General features: G+C 43.2%; 2 pseudogenes; one reads left to right on the top strand and one right to left on the bottom strand.

Moving 5' to 3' along the window:
- The first annotated feature begins 167 nt into the window (after positions 1-167).
- LOC103652190 (protein STRICTOSIDINE SYNTHASE-LIKE 13-like) lies at positions 168-7781 on the top strand (annotated as a pseudogene).
- Positions 7780-8505, bottom strand: LOC103652189 (uncharacterized; annotated as a pseudogene).
- Between the last annotated feature and the right edge of the window lie 12063 nt (positions 8506-20568).

Here is a 20568-nt window from a genome sequence, read left to right as displayed (position 1 = left end):
CGCACCGTTGCCGACATGCTCTACCTCGATGTCCTCCCCACCTGAATCCTAGCAGTAGCTCGTGCATCAGTTCCCCCATATGTAGCCATGGTGGTGCTCTACTCACCATGCTAACCACAATAGCAAGCCCAAAGCCACTCTCCTCTTCGCTCGGTCTGCTCGACAAAATGCCCCTCAGTGCACGCTGCTGCACCCATGCCGTGTCACCTGCGCGAGTGTTCGTCAAGAGCAGCCATGTCGTCGATCCGTACAGCCACGACGTCTCCGCGTCTCGCTTCGCTGGATTTGCGCAGCGCTTGCGCATCGTCATCAAAATCCTTGGTGAGCCCCTCGCTAGTATCCCATTGTTTTTGGATCTCAAGTGCTTGATAAGAATGTTTGAACCTTTGGGTGTTGTTAATCGAAGCTAGATGTTGCCGCTGCGCCTCGCACGACGCATGATTCGGTGAAGCACCTAAACCGTGGAGGCATGCGCGACACGAGTCAACCAGGTTGTTCGCTTTAGAAAAATTGTGATTTCGTTTTATTTACGATTCAGTCGATGGTGTGAATATGGGCGTGAAAGTATAATTGTATGAATGGACACGTGTAGAGAAGAAAATGAAGTAGAAAAGAACTCAGATATTTTTATATCTTGGTAGGAAAAATATGTGATGCGTTGTTTGATGCGAAAAACTAAGTTACTGTTGGGGGCCTTCGGCTTCCGAAGGTCCTCAAAAACATGATTTGACAATGTTTTCCAAGTGAAATATGTGAATAGGTATCTTCGGATTCAGATCATGAGCATACAGAGCATGGTTAGGACGAAGCCTGAGCGAGACAAAAAATGATTATGACGAAGGACAAGGTGATCACGAAGCTGTGCGCAGGAAAGCTTCGGCATAACAGTAGAAAAGGGGAACCGACTTAAAGATGAAAAGGCAAATTAGACCTCGAAGAATTACTATAGAGTTATTAGCAAATATAAAGGGCATGAATGTAATTTTACATGGGCTGCGTCCCTTGCCTATAAATAGATGAATAGTATCCCCGTACTGTTCACGCTGACTTGGCATTCGCTTTTTGCATTACGCCTGTACCCTTGCTTTCCGTCAAACCGAAGGTACATCTATAATTTGTTATTGTGGATATGGTAATGCAAATAAAAATAAGTTGATGATAATGTTTACATTATTTCCGTATTTCGTATATGAATTCTTCCTCATCATTCATTGTGCTCACGAAGGTTTTTCCTTCACAACCTTCGTCCGGAATTCATTATATCCGAAGGGAAATAATGTCTCGAAGGACGAAGGACTTTAATATTTAACACTTTTCGTGTTGCCTTGTTCTTAACTCTTAGCATTTGAGAACAAGTCCCCAACAGTTACAAAATGCGGATTATGTTTTAGGAAATGTATCGATATGTGTTTATGTGAAAAGTATAATTGTTTTATGCAATGTGATGGGATTCATGATTATATAGGGAGTATATTTATTGATGTGACGAGTAGTTTAGAAAATGCTAGTTTGCGTGGAGGATGTATTGTTAAGACATGAGTGTCGGAGTTCATATATTAGTGGTTACGCTACGATGATCAAAGTGTCTCGAGTGCGTGCCATCATATGGTTGTATGCGAGACGAGGTTATGCGCCTGATGAGTTTAGTAAAAATCCATCGGTGTCACTGATGTTAAGCTGAGGTTTATTTGCGCGTGGAAATAATAATGTGTTTAATACTTAGAACTCTTAGTCGATAGTAGAAATTGTTTTGACTTATATAGAGAGGTGGTGACATGCCAAAATATTCGTCGCCTTCTCTATATTTATAAGTCGAGTCGTGACGATGCATATTATGCGTTCATTAAATTATGCTTCGCATATAGTGTTATTATGCTCACGATTTCGAGTAGACGCTTCAAGTAAGTCAAGTAGGTTTGTGATACAAGTGTGCAATGGAGTTAGTTGTTTTAGGATAATTATTGAAACGCTCGGCTCGTATGATAAACATGTATGCGTTCATAATTTACGGAAGTAAATGCATGGTGTTGGCGAATTGTAGATTAGTGGTTTACGGTTCGTATAAATTGGTCAATGTGCGAATATACGTGTGAATATGTATATTTATAAAAATGTTGTAATGTATGTAGTGACAGGCAAACTGACGTGTATGTTATTTAGCGGGCTATGTCGTTGCTCCAGTTAGCCGACCTGTCAGATGGTTTGGTTAAGCACGTCATCGAGATAAATTGCTTGTTGTAGTCCAAATGTGCATGGTTATGGTCGCGGGTAAAATTAGTGATGTTCATGTGATGTCTAAGTAAAAATGCAAATTAGTGTGTGAAGGGCGCAATTGATATACACATTTATACCGGGTTTGATTAAATGTGTTTGTTGATTGTGTACGGTAATTCTAACGCGCGAAATAACTTGTAAAAATTAGTAAGTCTACTTTTGGTCCTAATTTGATTGTTTTAACTCTAACAAATAGTAAAATGTTAGAATAATTCAAGTCTCTAGAACACGACAATTCTTGAAGTAATTAGGAGCTGAATTTTATAAGTTGCTGTTTTGGGCTGCACGCACTGTTTTCGTCGTGCTGTAGGTTTAGTGAACTAAATCATATTTTCTGTAGAAAAGCTATATATAAAAGTTGTAGATAACTTTATTATCTTGCTTGTGTTAAAATTTGACAGCCATAAGTCTGATCGTTTACAAATTCAGTGACTGAATCTGTCCACTTTCTGTACAGATTTCAGAAACTGCATTGTTTGCTTAATTTAATCTTACAATCTGTTCATGGTCGTTATAATAAAGTTGTAGATGCTTTTCTTATGTTTCTTGTGTTAAAATTTCATCACCATAGCAATGATAGTTTAAGAGTTATGAATTTTACAAACTGGTTGCTGTGTTCTGTCCACTGTCAGAACAGATTTCGAAAACTGAATTGTTTGACTTGGTTAAACATATAATCGCTTCTTGGTGATTATAAAAGTTATGTAGTGCTTTTCCTGAGCTTTCCAAAAAGTCTTGGATCACTCTTTTTGGTGGTCTGAAGGTTAAGATATAGGTGTTTAAAGTGTAAAGACTGAATCTGCCCAGTTCTGGACAACAAAGCCTTCTAATGTCTTTTCTCCTAAATTTCATATTGAATCACCTTGAGATGTTTATAAATGATTTGTAGACAATTTCATTATATTTCCAGAAAGTCTAGGATCACGTTATTTGGATGTCTGAATCTCTAGTTATGGATTTTTAAAGTCGCAAGTCTGAATCTGTCCAAATCTGGACAGAGCTGTTGTGTTAACACTTTTTGACCTTACTAAGTGTTGAATTATGTTGAGGTAAAAATACCAAAGTTGTAGAACACTTTTCAAGCTTTCCAGAAAATCCTAGTTTGCTAGTTTTGGATTAATAATTGAAGATTTGTAATTAAAACAAGTAATTGCTGTGCTGCTGTCCTAAAAATCTGTATGCGGGCATTTGATTGTTTAGCTCACCCTTTTTGCTAAAAATGTTTGGTTAGCTCTTAATTAATGTAGACTTGTCATGGCTAAGTTTGAGATAACATATGTGTCCCGATTTATATGTTTCTTTCTCTAGTTGATTGTGATATCGTATTTATGTTGCGTAAGTATCTAAAATGTTGTCGTCTTTATAATAGTGTTAATGATGAACGCCGATAACGTACGACTAGCTAGCGCTTGCGTATAGTCGTTGCAGTATCTTACTAATTAGTGTTAGTTCGCTACCAGGTATTTGAATGTCTTGTGATATTTTTCATTATATTCATACATATGCATCTTGCATCTCATTTAGGACCGAGAGATGATGATCATGCAAGTGATATGGTACCAACCACAAGATGCAGTTGGTGGAAGACCTGAAGACTGATGGACTTAACTAGTGGATGCTCGCCAAGCGAGTGTCATCTAGCAGACACTATCTGAGAATTGAATTCCAGGCAAGCCCCGGTTTTATGCATAACCGTTATATATGCTATTTTACTGCACTTAATGTTTGTAGGCTTGTACCGTGCACTTAAGTGTAGGAGTTGCCTGAAACCCTAATTGCATGAACTCAGGATTCCTTTTGAGATGGATACTAGTATGCTAGGTCGAGTAGCTGCTATGCTAAATCAGGATCTCGGTAGAAGTCGAGTGATTTTTCTAGCACTCGCACGAGGTCTGAAATTGGTTGTATCCATTTTGATAACAGAATGATGATGGTCTGTGGACTCGGATCCATGGGGATGCGCTGTCTACGAGACGAAATTGGAATAAGGATTAACGTGCGGATACCTGTGTCAAGCGTTTGAACGTACTAAACACATATCGAGAAATATGGTTACCGGTAAGCCTAGTACCTGAGTGAAGCCGGGCGCGGACTTTACCCCTCACTTGTTTTGAGACTGGGTCTCCCATTCTAGATATGGTGGATACAAGTGCGGCCACTGCAAGGTGGTGAGGCCTGGCCGCGAAAGGGGAATCGATGGGGACGATTGACGTGTGTGGGGGATGGAGTGCCCTGACATGTCGTGTGTTTAGGTTTACCTTGCAAGGTTAAAACTCGATTCGAATCGTCTGCTTCTCGCAGCTATTGAGACTGCTTGATCCATTGTACTGCATTGAGTAATAAGTGGAAATGAGATACTGGCAAAAGATGTTGATTGATATAATGATTGTTATCATGTATGCTTAGAAAGAGCAAACTTAGCTAAACTAATGATACTAGAATTGGAAAAGCTAAAACTTGTTTTTAGACTCAGCTAGTGCTTTTGGCAAACCAAACCCCTCAGCCAAACAGCTGCATGGTCTAGAGGTAGAGGAGTAGACTCCTCACACCGGGTAAGTCTAGCCGAGTATTAGTATACTCAGCCTTGCTTGTGGCATAATTTTTGTAGGTACCTCCTTGTTTTGGTTGATGGTGTGACTTGGCCTCCATCCCTGCCACCGGGATAGACGGTCGAGTGGTTTACTGCTTCTGCAGGAGAGGACCGGGAGTAGTAGCGTGGCCAGGCTTCGCCATGTTACTCGGTTTTCTCCGTTAGTTATTTCCGCTGCATTAAAAACTATTGTTACTATTTCTGAAACTCTGATAATGTAATTACTACTGATACTTATTAAATTTGTGGTATTATGCTTTATTGTATTTCTCTGTGCCTCACCTTCGAGTGAGCTAGTGGTATTCGATCATGGATAAGTGGCTTTATCGAACTAGATTCGAGGGACTGACGGGTTATTCCGATTTAAGTGTGTTGCTGCCTTTAAGGGTGCGACTTGGGCACTTAAGCTTGAATAATCCGGGTGGTTCTGCCAAAGCTCGCTTCGTCGTCGTGCCGTCAATGGGGCTCGGTGTATGCGGCTCGTTCTGCCGAGGGTGGATTGCCCCTTGGGGAGGAGTGCAGTACATTTAGGAGACCTAACGGGCGGCTACAGCCTCAGGGAATCTTTGTAAAGGCTTCATAGTGAATCCTTGGCCATTCACCTCGGGAGTGAATAAAGGTCTTGCAAGCCCGGGCTAGAAAGGGAATCACGGCTTGTGGGTAAAGTGCTCGCGGTTATGAGCGGCCTTGGGAACTCCATTGATTAGAGACACATTGAATCAGGGCTACTTTGTTTACAGATGATGATTAGGATAATGTTGGTTTCTATTGTGATTATGATTATGATTATGGTTTTTGGTATTCTTTCCGTTTGGAAAGAGTACTTTTGGGTTAATAACTTGGTTATTGCTAAAACTTGGCTCCCACTAATAATAATTATCTGACCAACTAAAAGCAATTGCTTTGACCTAACTCCACATAAAGCTAGTCTGCCTCAGCCAAACGAGACATTTGTTGAGTACGTTGATGTTACTCACCCTTGCTTTCACAAAACATCAGGTTGCCTTTGGTGCAATCTATGCTCAGGTAAAGAAGGTGTCGAGGCGGATCTCCAGGAGTTCCAGGACTTCGACGAGTTTGAGGATTAGGCTAGCAACCTCCCCCAGTCAGCTGCCTGTGGTTGGTTTGTTTACGTTGGCTACGTTTCTATTATGTGCACTTTGATCCATATTATGTAAATGGCTCTAGTCTATAATATTATTACTTACTCTTTATTATTATTCGAAGCATTGTGCTATGATGAGCCATTTATGTAATCGTTGTGTACGTGAGTTCTGATCCTGGCACGTATATGGTTCGCATTCGGTTTACCTTCCAAAACCGGGTGTGACAGCCATGGCAGAAAATATTTAGAAGAATGGATTTACACCAGACTATACTCGGTAGATCTTCCATGGTGAAGCGCATTGTATGAGAGAGTAGGTGGTGAGACAACGTGTCGAGGATTATGGTGTTGATGCTGGGGTACCGATAATGTTGAACGACTATCACGAGGCACAGTTCGTCGGAGAACGTACGGAGGACGAGCCAAAGCTGACCGCAAAGGCATTCTAAGACATGTTTGATGTGGTACAGAAGCCACTTCATGGCTAGACAAATGTTTCTGAACTGGATGCCATTGTGCGTGTAATGGCGTTCAAGTCGCAGTACAACATGAGTCGAGACACATTCGATGGTTTGATGACAGTTATTGGCAGCCTGCTTCCGAAGGATCACGTTCTGCCAAAGAGCATGTACGAGGCACAGAAACTCCTTCGTGCACTCAAGATGACGTATGAGCAGATACATGCTTGTCCGAAGGACTGTGTGCTATTTAGGGAAGAATAGACAGAGGCAAAGTATTGTCCGAAGTGTAAATCGTCTAGGTTCATGGAGGTAGATGTTGGGGGCCTTCCTCTTCCGAAGGTCCTCAAAAGCACGACTAACCATTTGCTTTTAGCATACTACTGAATATTATAGAAGCTTCATCACCAAAAAAGCTACATCTAGCAGGCTTCATCTAGCCTCAAATTGTTATTTACACTGATATATATACTACTATATTAAGGCTGTAAGGGAGTAGCCTGCCTCCCCTGGTTCTGCCTTCCATAAATCTACACCGCCACTACCAGCCCCATCCGACGCACCCCATCCCCCCAAACCCCAGCTGCATCAGCGCCGCCAGTCGGCCGTTCGCCACCAGGTTCGTGGATGCAGCGATCGAGGCCTCTAACAGCACGGTCTACTTCAGCGACGCTAGCACCAAGTTAGGCTTCGATGGTGGTTCCACGACGTCCTAGAGTTCAGCTCCACCGGCCGCCTACTCTGGTACGACCCGCAGCGGCGAGACGTCCGTCGTGCTCGACCGACTCGGCTTCGCCAATGGCGTTGCGCTGTCGAGGGACGAGGCCTTCGTCGCCGTCTACGAGCATGAGGTGAACTGAACGAACGAACCACTCAGAGTTTAGATCGTCATCATAGACTGCTCGCATGCTGCAGGTTCAGGTGCATCAAAAGTTTGGCTAAAAGGGGATAAGGCCGGTGAGGCAGAGACATTCGTCGACCTTCAGGTCACAGCCTTCCGCCGGACAACATTCGTCTCGGGTCAGACGGTCACTTCTGGATTGCCGTCCTCCAGGTCACAGCCTTCCGCCGGCTCCCCGGCCCATCGGCCATAGTACCGTCCTATCACTGACAGAGAGAGTCACACGACGGTTCTGATTTCCGTTTCCGGTGTCCAAAATGCATGCAGCTGAGGTCGCCATGGCTGGACTTCATCACCCGTTGGACCTTCACGAAGAGAGTGGTGGCCTTGTTCCCTGCGCTCAGCGAGTGGATCAAGGGGACGGCGAAGGGAGCCATGGTCGCTGAGGTGTCCGAGGACGTCACCATCCTCCGTGTGCTCGACGACTCCCAGGGGAAGGTGATCAACTTCATCACGTCGGAGGGTTATCAGCCTTACCACCATGCCTCCTAAGTTCCCGCCCTTCCTCTTTGCTGCTTGAGGCTTCACTTGATTCCTCATCCTTGTTGACCCCCTGCTCTTTCTCGTCCTCGCTGGATGACAACTCGTCATCATCCTCGCTACTCTCTGATTCCGACTCTTCATCGCTGCTCTCCTGGTCTTCCTTGCCACCTTGAGCTTCCACTTCCACGGACACCATGGTATTCATCATCTCATCATCAGCAGGTGCGGCCAGTGCCTCCTGCCCTTCTTTGCCACCTTCCGATTCCACTTCAACGGATACCGTGGCATTCATCTCAGTATCAGCAGATGCAAGCGGTGTGGCAGCCATCTTCATAGCAACTGCTTCCTCTAGAATATCCTCTCTCACGGCCAAATCGCCGATCCCAGACACAAGAAGGTGATCTGGGGCAAGCAACCCGTCCAATTCGCTGCTCACCACCTTGACATTCTAGACCTTCACACCAAACTCGAGCTCGAAGCTCTTTTGCGCTGCCGTCTCCAGCGTGTGCGGAACCGCCGCCGCTTGCTCAGCGAGTTCGGGGCCCTTGGCCTCTAGCTCACTCGACATGGCCGAGTCAAAGTCCACGAACCACTCCTCGATGGGGTCGAAGCCGCTGCCTGGGTCCGGGTCTGAGTCCGAGGGCGAGCATGGCAGTGGGGATGGGGACGCGGGCGACTTAGGCTGTTGCCCCATAGGCGACGGAGGCGAGGCTGGGGTACTGGCGATGGAGAGGGAGGTGGTGCGGCAACTGCATCATGGGTTTAGGGCTTTAGATTAGTGGCGTCGTGATTTTGAAGGATAGGAGTAAGCGTGGGTACGGAGACATCTCGACTCAGTGCAGTAGCTCTAACCATTTAGCTAGCGAGCTACAACAAGCTTCCAGCGACTACAATGGATGAGAGCATCAGGACCCGGGCGAGCGGAGGAGTGGCGAGCTACCGGCACTAGCACCTAGCGGGTAGACCAATGGACGGAATTGTTAAGTAACCCTAGTTAGGGTTATGTGGGCAAAGACCTGCTTTGCCTCTGAGGGGTCTCACATCTCTATATAAGGAACCTGTACACCCCCTCATAATACAGAGAAGAGAAAGAGGCCAGAGGCCCAACCCTATACCTTGTGTCTCGTGTGTTTCTTCTGTCGTGCTTATGGGAAGGGAGACAGGTCTTCTACAGCTTCTTACGCCTCTACTGTTGACGGGAGAGAAGAGGACGGATCTGGTGATCCGTGGTGACGTAGTTCTCAACACGTTATCAGCACGCTCTATCTCGACGTTACTGTGAGATCAGATCTGCATCAACTCTTCGTCAAGTCGGAACAAGAGGGCTGGCGGCGCGCTCGGTCCGTTCACACGGCGACTAGGGTTGGTTTTGCTGGGCCTCCCTCGTGGCCGTGGGCTGGCAAGACTCTCTTATAGGCTGGTCGGGAGCCTGAGCATTTGACACTTTTTCGGCTTTCGAACTTGTTTTTGTATTATGAAAGGCAAAAGTCAATGAAAGCGATAAAAAATTAACAATTGTTTTAGATCAAAAGCTCTTTTATTCAATACAAAACTCAAACCAGATCATTTCTATTTTTACCTACCACTCCCTTTGTCCCGAAAAAGCTATCGTCCTCGAAGCATTTGTCCCATAAAGCTCGTCGTTTTGATGTGTGAGTCTAAAATAATCCTAGCATCTGATTCTAGACAAAAAAAGTATAATAAAGGAGTGACAGTAATGTTGTGTGCACAAGAATCATTGCATTTAATTAGGGTATTGTTGTTTTGTATTAAATAACAATTAATGTTTTTGCATATCAATGTATTTTATCATATATTGATTTCGTAGCAACGGAAGGGTATATTTATATATAAGTTATAATGGTATTATATGTTCCCGTTGCAACGCACGGGCACTCACCTAGTTATTACATAATGACGTTTTGAACGTATTGACGTATGATATATTGTTTAATGTTGACAAGAAGAAAGCACGACAAAGAGAAAGAAATGCCAATGATGTGACTAAGATCCTCTCTTTTTTGCATTGTGTAAAAAAGATAACCCACAATTTTTCTCTGACTTCCAGCTGGACAAAGAAGGAAAGATTTTGAGCATTTTTTGGTCCCATGCTAGCCAGCAGGCAGATTACATTGACTTTGGTGATGCAGTTACCTTTGATACAACTCATAAGACAAATCTTTATGATAAACCCCTGGGAATGTTTGTTGGTTGTAACCACCATCTGCAGTGCACCGTATTTGGTTTCACGTTGTTTGGAGACAAAACTGTAGACACATCCGAGTGGGTTTTCAATGCATTCAAAATGTGCATGGGGCCTGAAGGACCACGAGTAATACTGATAGGTAAGATTAATAAGCTTCTCAATAATTACGATTTACTATCGTTGGATTGAATGCAAACATAGTTATTAATGTGTTGCATAATGTTGTGTAAATTTATGATTACAGATCAAGACCCAACAATGCCAGTTGCACTATGTAGGGTATTTCCAAACATAGTTATTAATGTATGCATGCCTCTGTAAGGAAAAGGTTTTAGTAATTGAACAGAAACAACTGAAAATGGTGAACTAAACTACATAAATTGAAAAAAGTTACAATGTGGGAAGGTCACCTGATGATAGATGATGAGATGTATCTGATGGTTTTGCTGGTTGAGGCGCTTCCGCTTCATTGTCTGTATCAACAGACTCCGCGCGATGGGCATCATCGATCATCTCAGCAAATGTGTCCGCTAATTCATACTGCTTCACAACCATCTTGGTAAGAGTATTTTTTATGGTGGAACACGCTTTGCCAACTTCGGAATCGTACTCAACCAACTTTTCTATGAATTTCGGCCGGTCACGTGCTTGGAGCTGCTTGATCTTACTTGAAAGCATATCCTTGATTAATGGATGTTGGATATGAATGGTATGATGACCAGAAGGGTCGGGACGAGGGACATCAAAAATGTTTGTCCTGCCCCTTTGCTGTGAAATAATATATGATAATGCATAAGTCATAATTAATATGTAGAACTTATGGATATAATTATACATAAAACATTTGTAATGCCCAGTAGTTAGTTGTGCACATGGATGTCATGTCTGTTTTGTCATAAACTAACCTCGGATTGTACATGGACAGTAGGGACAGCAGAATAGCAAGTTTCTGAGCTGCTTCGGAACTGATTTTTTTGTAATATATGTAAATGCATAAAATATACACATAAGTATATTGAGTGGTGTGAAACAAATGACGTATATGATGTCTATTGCGAGTTTATGCGGACTGGTACAAAAACTAATAGTGATGCTACAGATATACCACATGCCCATAATAAGTGAAATGCATATTTATTCCGAGTAATAGCTTCATATTTTTTGTACAAATGACATACCACACAATGGCCGAATGGTTCCCCGCTTTGGCATGGCTTCCTCTTATCAGTTTTTGTCAGTGCTTGGCTAATGTTTTTATCGAAGAATTTTATGCGAGGTGTGCCACATTTGTTGTGGGGGCTGCAGCGTCATGCAAGTGGTCCAAATAATACAACTACAAAAATCAAAAATGAATTTATACAATCATGGGTGGTAACTGCGTAACTAAAAAAAGTAACACAACTTATTAATGAGTATACCATAAATTAGATTCCATGCGAATTGCCAAAAAATGAACAGTCTAATATTATTTACTTACTAGTATGACAATTGAACATCCATATATCGTCGTGGACATGTTAGTAGTGCTTCTTGTATGCCACTTATGAGCAGCTTCGCAAAGGTCGTTGAAAATTAAGTGGCACAAGTCTGTCTCATGGAAGCGATCCATTTCTTCCGTCAGTAACACCTCATGGTTAGATATGCCCCAGCTGGACGTGGGGAAACAACCTATTGAATAATATAAAAAAGAAGCATCTAATGGAGAGGTCATCGTCGTCTCCTTTTCTCAAACGGTCCTGAAGTGATGCAACAACGAATTCATCTTTAGACAAACCAAGTTCAGCCCTCAGGTTATTGCCCGCCACTGCTTCATCGATGCCTAGTGGCTTACCACCACCGACATTCGGTAGGCCAAGGATTAGGTGGACAGTTTCTTTTGTATTCTTTAGTTCCTTGCCTTGACCGGGATGAATTGTCATGTCCTTGTGGTCCAACGTATCCATCAACCACCGAAGATGAGATTGGTTGTCCAGTGCATCAAATGTCATGTCGCGGATATTGGAAAACCATTTTCTCGCAACGGCTTGTCATTGCCTCTCATTCAATATCTTAATGGTTATAATAACATCCCGTGGGTTGCATCTCACGTTGAGCTTCTGAAAAAATGTATGAAAAATTGTAATAAATGGTGTATCAGCCATCAAATTAGCACACAGAATGTATGAGTTTGCAACTAATATAACATAATTGCTAGATAAATAATACATGTCATGTCTGTACACAATAAAAAAAATGGTGGCAAAATGTTGCAAACTCAATATGATATTGTAACTGCAGTTCATCGCATGTAACCTGTCGTGAAGTTTCGACTACTTTCATCTTTAGTGTATACTAATTAGTATTTAATATGGTGTATCAGCGCATGCTTAGTGTATACTAATTAGTATTTAATATATAAAAAAATATGTATAACATATAACCTGTCGTGAAGTTTCGACTACTTTCATCCTCTTTGTGCATGTCTTCTGTAAGATTTTGTTAGGAATTCTAGTAGCATTACGCTTCTTCATAGGTGTCATAAAATCGTCGTCGTCATCACCAGTTCTAGTTTGGTCAGTGGCTTCATGAATAACATATGGTCTCTCGGTGGGTGCAGGACGATGACCGTCATGATTTGTGTTGGGAGGGTCTCCAGTTGACGCCAAATGCGGTATCTCAACACTAAAGAACTCTTAGCTTGACTCGATGGTTATACGTTTAGGATTAGCCAAAGGATGATCCACAGACTTCATGTTGCGATAGGACACCCTTCGTAAAATAAAGATTACTTCAGGTAAGAATATTATAGCATAAAAAAGGCATATATACCTATACTCTTAGGACACTGCTAGGTTATGTATAGTGTGCATAATGTGCAGAACAACGGATGTAGGCTACAAAACCTTTATATGTCGTAAACTATATCTAAAAAAGGAATGCATAACAACAGAGATGTGAAAAACACATTTATATATAGTAATCTGCACAAAATAAAGCAGTGCATAGTGTGTACCAACAAATTTGGCAAAAAAACATAACGACATCATCTGCACACATAAAATGGTGTATTATAACTCTTGGAAACAACAATAAGAACACATGGGATGGGCATTTCCAGTAAGAGAACATCACTAATTTATTGATTGCTATTATAAAATTATAAAATTCCTTTATAAACAACATTCAATACCTATATAAAAAAGCAACAGTATGAAACAATTATGCAATTGTAAAATTAGAAGCCCTTAGCATATCCTACAAAAAATTACCTGTGTTTCCGAATGCTATTCAATACAGTTCAAAGATCGGTGCGCTTTCCCTTATCAATGTGGCAGTACTACACACAGTGATAGATAATGCGATACAACTGGTGGATTATGCGAAATTAACGCGTAAATGGGACGGATGAGGATGGGGCGTGGTGAACCTGATGCCGACGGTAATATGCAGGAGTTGGGGGTGCCGGGACGGTGAAAAACACTGATTCATATTGTAAACAATTGCTGGATTATGCGAAAGAATGTTGGGAAATGGAACGAAGAAGGAGAGGGGAAAACGAACTAGGGCGGAGAACGATAGAGGGCAAACGATCAAGGACGGAGATTAGGGCGACTGGGGGCGGAGGGGGCGCTCGGCGTTGGCGGTCATAGGAGCGGGTGATGGCGACGGCGAGGCACGGATTTTATTAGGGTTTCGGTGGGGCCGCGACGTGTGGGTTGATTTTGGTCGTACGGGTGTGTCTTCGACGTTGACCACATTGGTTCGGTTGGCTAGCGGGGAACGACGCGGGACTGCGGGGACCCGTAGTGTGCACACGATCGGTTGGTTAGTGTGTGTACGTCGTGTTCATATGTAGCATAAATTGTTGTGTAAAGGATCGTAAACACTGTGTGTTTATACAAGCATTAACCCCGAAACACACCTCGCACGTTGTATAAATTGTTGTGTGTACGACGTGTTCATATGCAGCATAAATAGTTGTGTAAAGAATCGTAAACATTGTGCGTCAGATGGATATGCAGTTGTTATCGTCAATTTATACAAGCATAAACCCCGAACCACAACCCGACCACGACTCGACCGTGCCGCTATGACGATTTATGCAACCGTTGCCATCAAAAGAAGCATGCATAAATGTGGCAAACTCCCACGTGCGACCCCACCACGACACCGGTGAACCCGCGTGGCACCCCCGCCACCCGACCCGTCGCTCGCGCCTGCGGACCCACCCCGGCCAGGGCTATATATATATCCGATGTATTATTAGCTGGCCGACCAGTTGCTGATGAAAATGATGATAAGATGTATTCGTAATATATATGACTATCAATAAACTATACTTATTTCTTTTATTATTCCCCTCCAATTAATGGCAATATTGATAAACACGAATGACGCTCAGCCAACCAAAATACGAAGCAAAATAAGATGAGCACAAGCACATCAATAATTTTCACGCTCCAGCCAACAAACACTACAACAAACAATACATGAATAGTGTTTTTTTCATCGACCATAAACAACTATCGGAATTCGGCTCTTTGTTGGAATTCGGCTCTTTGCCGAGTATGTACCTAGCTCATGAAAAATGGAAAACAAAAAATGCAAAAATGATATTCATGTTATTTAGTACAAGTTAAGGCCTATTTCAAAATTATACCGGAATTGTCGAACACCATGCTCACGAAACAAGACCACGAACTTGCGATCCAGTGGTTTTAAGATTGTATAGGACACAAATAAAGCCAGAAAATCATGAAACTTGTCAAGATGTCATGATATCATATGTGGAGACTCTGATGAAAAATTTAAAATGTTTAGTGAAAGCTGTCACACGCTATGTGTAGAAACATATCTGGCCTTCACATAAAATCACTATCAGAATCGGTGTCTTTGCCGAGTGTATGAAGCACTCGGCGAAGGCTGGAAATCACACTCGGCAAAGAGAGCTCGTCGAACTGTACATCGACAACGGTTTCTTTTTCGAGTACTTTTTATCAAGCACTCGACAAAGACATTGCCGAGTGTCACTCGGTACTCGGCAAAGAAAAACCGCCGTCAGGACGACTTTGTAACGGTGACGGAGCCTTTGCTGAGTGCGTTAGGTGACACTCGGCAAAGAGTATCCATTTGCCGAGTGTATTAGGTGACACTCGACAAATAGTTTCCCTCTTTGCCGAGTGTTTGCCAGACCAGCACTCGGCAACGAGGCCACCAGTGGGCCCCTTTGTTAGTTTCTTTGTCGAGTGCGCTAGGAGACACTCAGCAAAGCTTGCTTCTTTGCCGAGTGCCAGGGCCGTAGCACTCGGCAAAGAAGCTTTCCCAGTGACCAGGTGTTCCTTCTTTGCCGAGTGCTATGGCCTTAACACTCGGCAAAGCACCTCTTTGCCGAGTGTTACACTCGACAAAGTGACCAGTATACCCCTTTTTATTTGTTTTTTCTATTCCCTCCATATAAATAAAAGATATATCACATATACATCACAGATATCACATAATCATCACATACATAATAGAGACCACATATTTCACAAATCTAACATGTTTTTCACAAACATGTCTATGTTCTTACCAAGTTTCACCAACATAAGTATCATAACTTAGCTAAAGAGGTGGGCACCTGGACTGGTGCGGCGATGGGCTAGGCGATCCATGAGGGTTGTTGGATGCTGCCCCAGATTGTCCCTGCACAGAGAAGAGATTACATGTGTTATACCAGATAAATATATATCATGCGGAACTAGAATTTTGATACTCACAGGAGTATGGAACTCAGCAGGGTCAACTGTAGGGAACAACGAAGGTGGTGGAGCAAAACCCTGTGCGGCACCAAGGCTCTGTATGTACTGGAACATCTTCGCCATCCTCGCCTCCATCTCCTGATGTTCCTCCTCTCTGTTTCTAGCTGGGTCTATAATATTCCAAGCCAATGTTATAGTGACTCAAAGAGAAGGTATATAACTCAAAGAATGACGAGTTACAGAAGCACTAACCTCGAGTTGTTGTATGTGATGATGTGAGATGTCCTGCCGAGGTCGTATGGCTGGGCTCGAGCTCGTGCTCCTTGCTCGCACCTGAGACAGAGTGGGAGTGGACTACGAGTCGATTTCCCCGTCGGCAATCCAATACCGCCCATGTCTCTTGCCTCCTCCGACCCTCATGAGGACATCGGGGTCGATGTCCTCGGTCCTTGGATCGTAATCTGGTCCATGGACCTATTGTGCCATGGTGGTGTAATCATGAAGGCGGCTGTAGACGGTGGGGTTGCTATATGCCTCGAGCTGCCTTGGTGGTGGGAGGGACCTTGCATCATCAGACGTCATTCCCTGCTAGTGTTATGCGCCTCCTCCCACTCAATCGAGCACCACCTATCCACCATATGCTCCCAGCACTGAGGATGTGTGGCGTACCAATAAGAAATCATCTACAAAGTAAACATGTACACTGCATATCAGAAAATAAAATTAAGGAAAAATATTGTCACAGATATTAAAGTGTTGTATTTACCTGCAAGTACTAGTCCCTGTTCAACGACATGGTTCGGGCTTGCTGCTTGGTCACCTTCTCCCCAAGGATGGAGCCGTGGTAGCTGATGATGGTTTGGATTCGTGCCTCGTAGTGCATGTCCACGACAAGCTTCTTACAGCTCGTGGTGGCCACCACATTTGCCCTAGACTCGTATCCAGCCTCGCATATGAAGAAATCCTGCATACAAAGACGATGTATCCATACATTATTTTAAGAATGTGCAACGTATGCAACATATTTTACATTATAGTAAGACTTACCTACAGCTCTTACTTCACCCGCTCCACCATGTTGTTGCCCTGTCGTCCCGATGTACTGCATCGGGGGCGACGGCGTAGTGATCGAAGGTTTAGGCTGGGTCCGTCACTCCGACATACTCAACCAGTCTAATGGAAATGTTCCCTGCACAGTAGGTCGAGGATGCCATTGGGGTTGCGGCCGTGACCCCCAGCATTCTCCACAACCATCCAAGCATCCAAGACCTGTCCAAGTGATAAATAAAAAGTATTAGTTTATATTATGAATTTGAACACATAATATGAACAAGCATGGAGAACATAAAGTTACATGCCTCTCCCCATCCGGCCGAATCAGCGGCTGTCTGTCTCGAAGTATGGGACGATGAGGGAGACTCGCGGGACCTTGCAAGTAGACGTTCCTCGAACCTAAGGCGCCAGAACCTGAGGCGTCCTACTGAGCGTCGTCGTCATCCTATTGCACCGCATCGACATCGGCCTGCTGCTGGACGTCGTCGTCCTGCTATGCCTCCTCCACCGTCCTACGGGTGCTCCTCCTCCCCCTCCTTGTCCTCGGCCAACGGCCCACCATCTTTTTCCAACAACCTGCAATTAAGAGTAAACAAATAAGCACATATAAAAAGATGTATTTAGAAACAGGTGCGAAATAAAAAAAATATAGCATTACATCAATTAAAAATAATCTTCATATGGGTCGGGTTTAGCCGGACCATAACTCTCATCATCACTATCAACCATTTGATAGTCAACACCATCCGAAGGCGCAAGTTCATCATTAATGTCATTGCCTTCAAATATTACTAAGTCATTCTGATTTTGCACATCATCATCCTCCTCATCAACAACCATTTCAATATCTACTTCCATTCTGATAGCTATGGTTAAGTCTATCTCAAATCACCCTTCTAACCCATCTTCTTGTAAGAACTCTACATCATATGTGTCTAGGTCTAAGTTATAATCTTCATCATTAGGAAGAGGTAATTTACCGTGCGGCGATACCTTATGCACAACATCCCAACCCTAAAGATGTTCTTTCATTTGGCACTCATATGGGATATAATACACTTGTGTGGCCTATTGGGCCACGATATAGACATCGTCTCCTGGTAAGGTGGAACCTTGTCGAATTTCGACTATCCCAAGATTAGAATGTGTTCGTCTCATCACTTGAGGGTCAAACCAATGACATTTGAATATCATTGGAGTAAGAGGTTTGGAACCATGAAAATTGAGTTCATATATTTCTTCGATTCGTCCAAAATAATCGACCTCGTCAAGGCTGGGCGTAAAGACTCTAGAACACGTTGTTTTTCGATTGGGTTGACTTTGGTCGTAGCATGTTGTGCGAAAATGGTATCCATTGACGTCATACCCAGAATATTTCTTGACCCTATAAGCAAAGTCGTTGGCTACTTGTCTCAACTCGGCACTCATAGACATCCTCTTTGGTCCTGCAAGTATTCACAAGTTAAAAGACGCTAAATTGAGTTCATAGACGGATCTCTTTAACAAACTAAGCACGTACCTTATGTTTGAACCAGGAAATGAAATCGAGCAATCCATTTCTCGCACCCTTTATAAGAAGGGTATCATATTCCTGTGGAGTTGGGTCCCTTGATCGACGCCAGAATGCATGAACAAATTGTTCCATTTATGGCGTCACCTCTTCAAGGTTGGTCAATACATATAGCATGATATGGCGCCACTCTTCATGTGTTAGGGTCTTGGTGGTCGAACCACTTGCACTTCCAAGTTGGCCTCAAAATATGTTGAGGTTCGATTTATTGTCGCCATCATTGTAACGAGGGGGTGGATTATGCATGCTCGGCAATTTGTCACCATAGTAAGTTGTTGTGAAGTTTGACACCTCCTCTAGAATTTATTTCTACATTTCTTTCGAATAGTCTTTAGACATCTCTCGATTGGATAGCACCAACGTCCTTGCATGGGCCCTGTTGGGGACTTGTTCTCAAATGCTGTGAATTAAGAACAAGGCAACACAAAATGTTAATGGTTAAAGTCCTTTGTCCTTCGAAACATTATTTCCTTTAGGACATAATGATCTTCAGACGAAGGTCATAAAAGAACATACCTTCATGATTGCAGTTTATACTAACGAAAGGATAACCATGTAAAACACAGAAGATAACATGAACGATTATATAACATTATTAATTCATCTTCTATCATATTATTATGAATAAATAGAAATAATACAAAGTTACTTTTGTACCTTCGGCTTGACAGAAGAAAAGAGTACAAGCGTGATGCACAAGCGAGTACAAATCAGCGTGAACAGTACGGGAGTACTGTTCATCTAATTTATAGGCACAGGACGCAGCCTGTGTGAAATTACATTAATGCCCTTCATATTCACTATTGACTTAAGAACAAACTGTCGAGGACTAGATAGCCTTTTCCTTCTTAAGTCGGTTTCTCTTTCTGTTATTGAGTCGAAGCTTTCTCACGCGCAGCTTCGACGCTGGTTCGACCCTTCGTTCCAATCCTGCTTTCCATACTGTATATGCCTTTAATCCAAGACAGAAGGTACCTGTTCATATGTTACACTTGGAAAACATTGTTAAATTATGTTTTTGAGGACCTTTGAAGGACGAAGGCCCCCAACAGTAGCCCCTCGCAGTATTAATTTGTTTAAGATAACAAATTCAGACTGCGACATGGGCGAAGGCCTTACGCCGAAGGTCCGAAAAAACACCTTCCCTTTGCTAGAATAGCAACGATCAATGACAGATGGGCCCCCCAATTTGGAGCATGCTGAGCGTATAAATAAGAACTCGCACCAACCATATTTGATACGCTGCTTGTGCTATTTGCTTTATTTTCTCAATTTCATAGCTCTTGCTCACTAACGCTTCCTAGTTTCACAAGCTTGTGAGCTTCGGTTAAAAAGACGCATTTTCGCCATCTCTGAAGAAGAAATGTCTCAAGACAAGAAGACTACTGCTGAGATGAAGCTAACTGAAGAGGAGAAGCTTTTTGAGGAGAAGAAGGATGTGAATCCTTACATTGCTGGATTTATCGAGTCAATGGCAAAAACAAATACAGAGAAGATTACTAAGGAGATACTGGAAGGCCTGTCTGAAGATACTGGTGACAGTGACAGTTATGATGCGGAAAGTGGGGGCAAAGATTCCGAGGATCAACCCTGGAGACCAAGTCATGCAATTTTCGGAAAATCGACCATCAAGCAAAGTCACCTCGAAAACATGAGGGGAAGGTACTTTCGAGATATGTCTATTGTGAGGCCTGGCAGAGATAACAACGTTCCTGCTCCTGAGGAGAACGAAGTTGTGATTTTCCGAAGCTTCTTCAAAGCTGGTCTTCAGTTCCCGTTGAGCAAGTTTGTAGTTGAAGTGTTGAAAACCTACCAAATTTTCCTTCATCAGTTGACCCCCGAAGCCATATTGAGGATGGGAGTCTTCGTCTGGGCAGTAAGAAGCTAAGGGATAGAGCCAAGCGCGAAGTGCTTCTGCAGCATGCACGAACTTCTGTATGAGACGAAGGCCATGGGTAAGGAACAGTATCACAACAACTTCGGTTGTTATGGATTTATCGCCCGTCCCAATGCCAGGCACCCAGTGCCAACATTTCGGAAGAGATGGCCCGGAAATTGGATGGAAGAATGGTTTTATGTGAAGAACGACTTGACAGCGAGGGAGGACATCAAGGAGGTTATTATGCGCCCCATATGGTCCCGCTTCGGTCTCCGAAAGCCAAAGGTTGGAATTGATGACGCCGCCAAAGAGTGTCAGAAGGCGTTTGG

The sequence above is a fragment of the Zea mays genome, chromosome 3 (genome assembly GCF_902167145.1).
Source record: "Zea mays cultivar B73 chromosome 3, Zm-B73-REFERENCE-NAM-5.0, whole genome shotgun sequence".
NCBI classification, from domain to species: domain Eukaryota; kingdom Viridiplantae; phylum Streptophyta; class Magnoliopsida; order Poales; family Poaceae; genus Zea; species Zea mays.
Note: the sequence above shows the minus strand (reverse complement) of the source record. Positions and strands in the feature narration are given on the sequence as shown.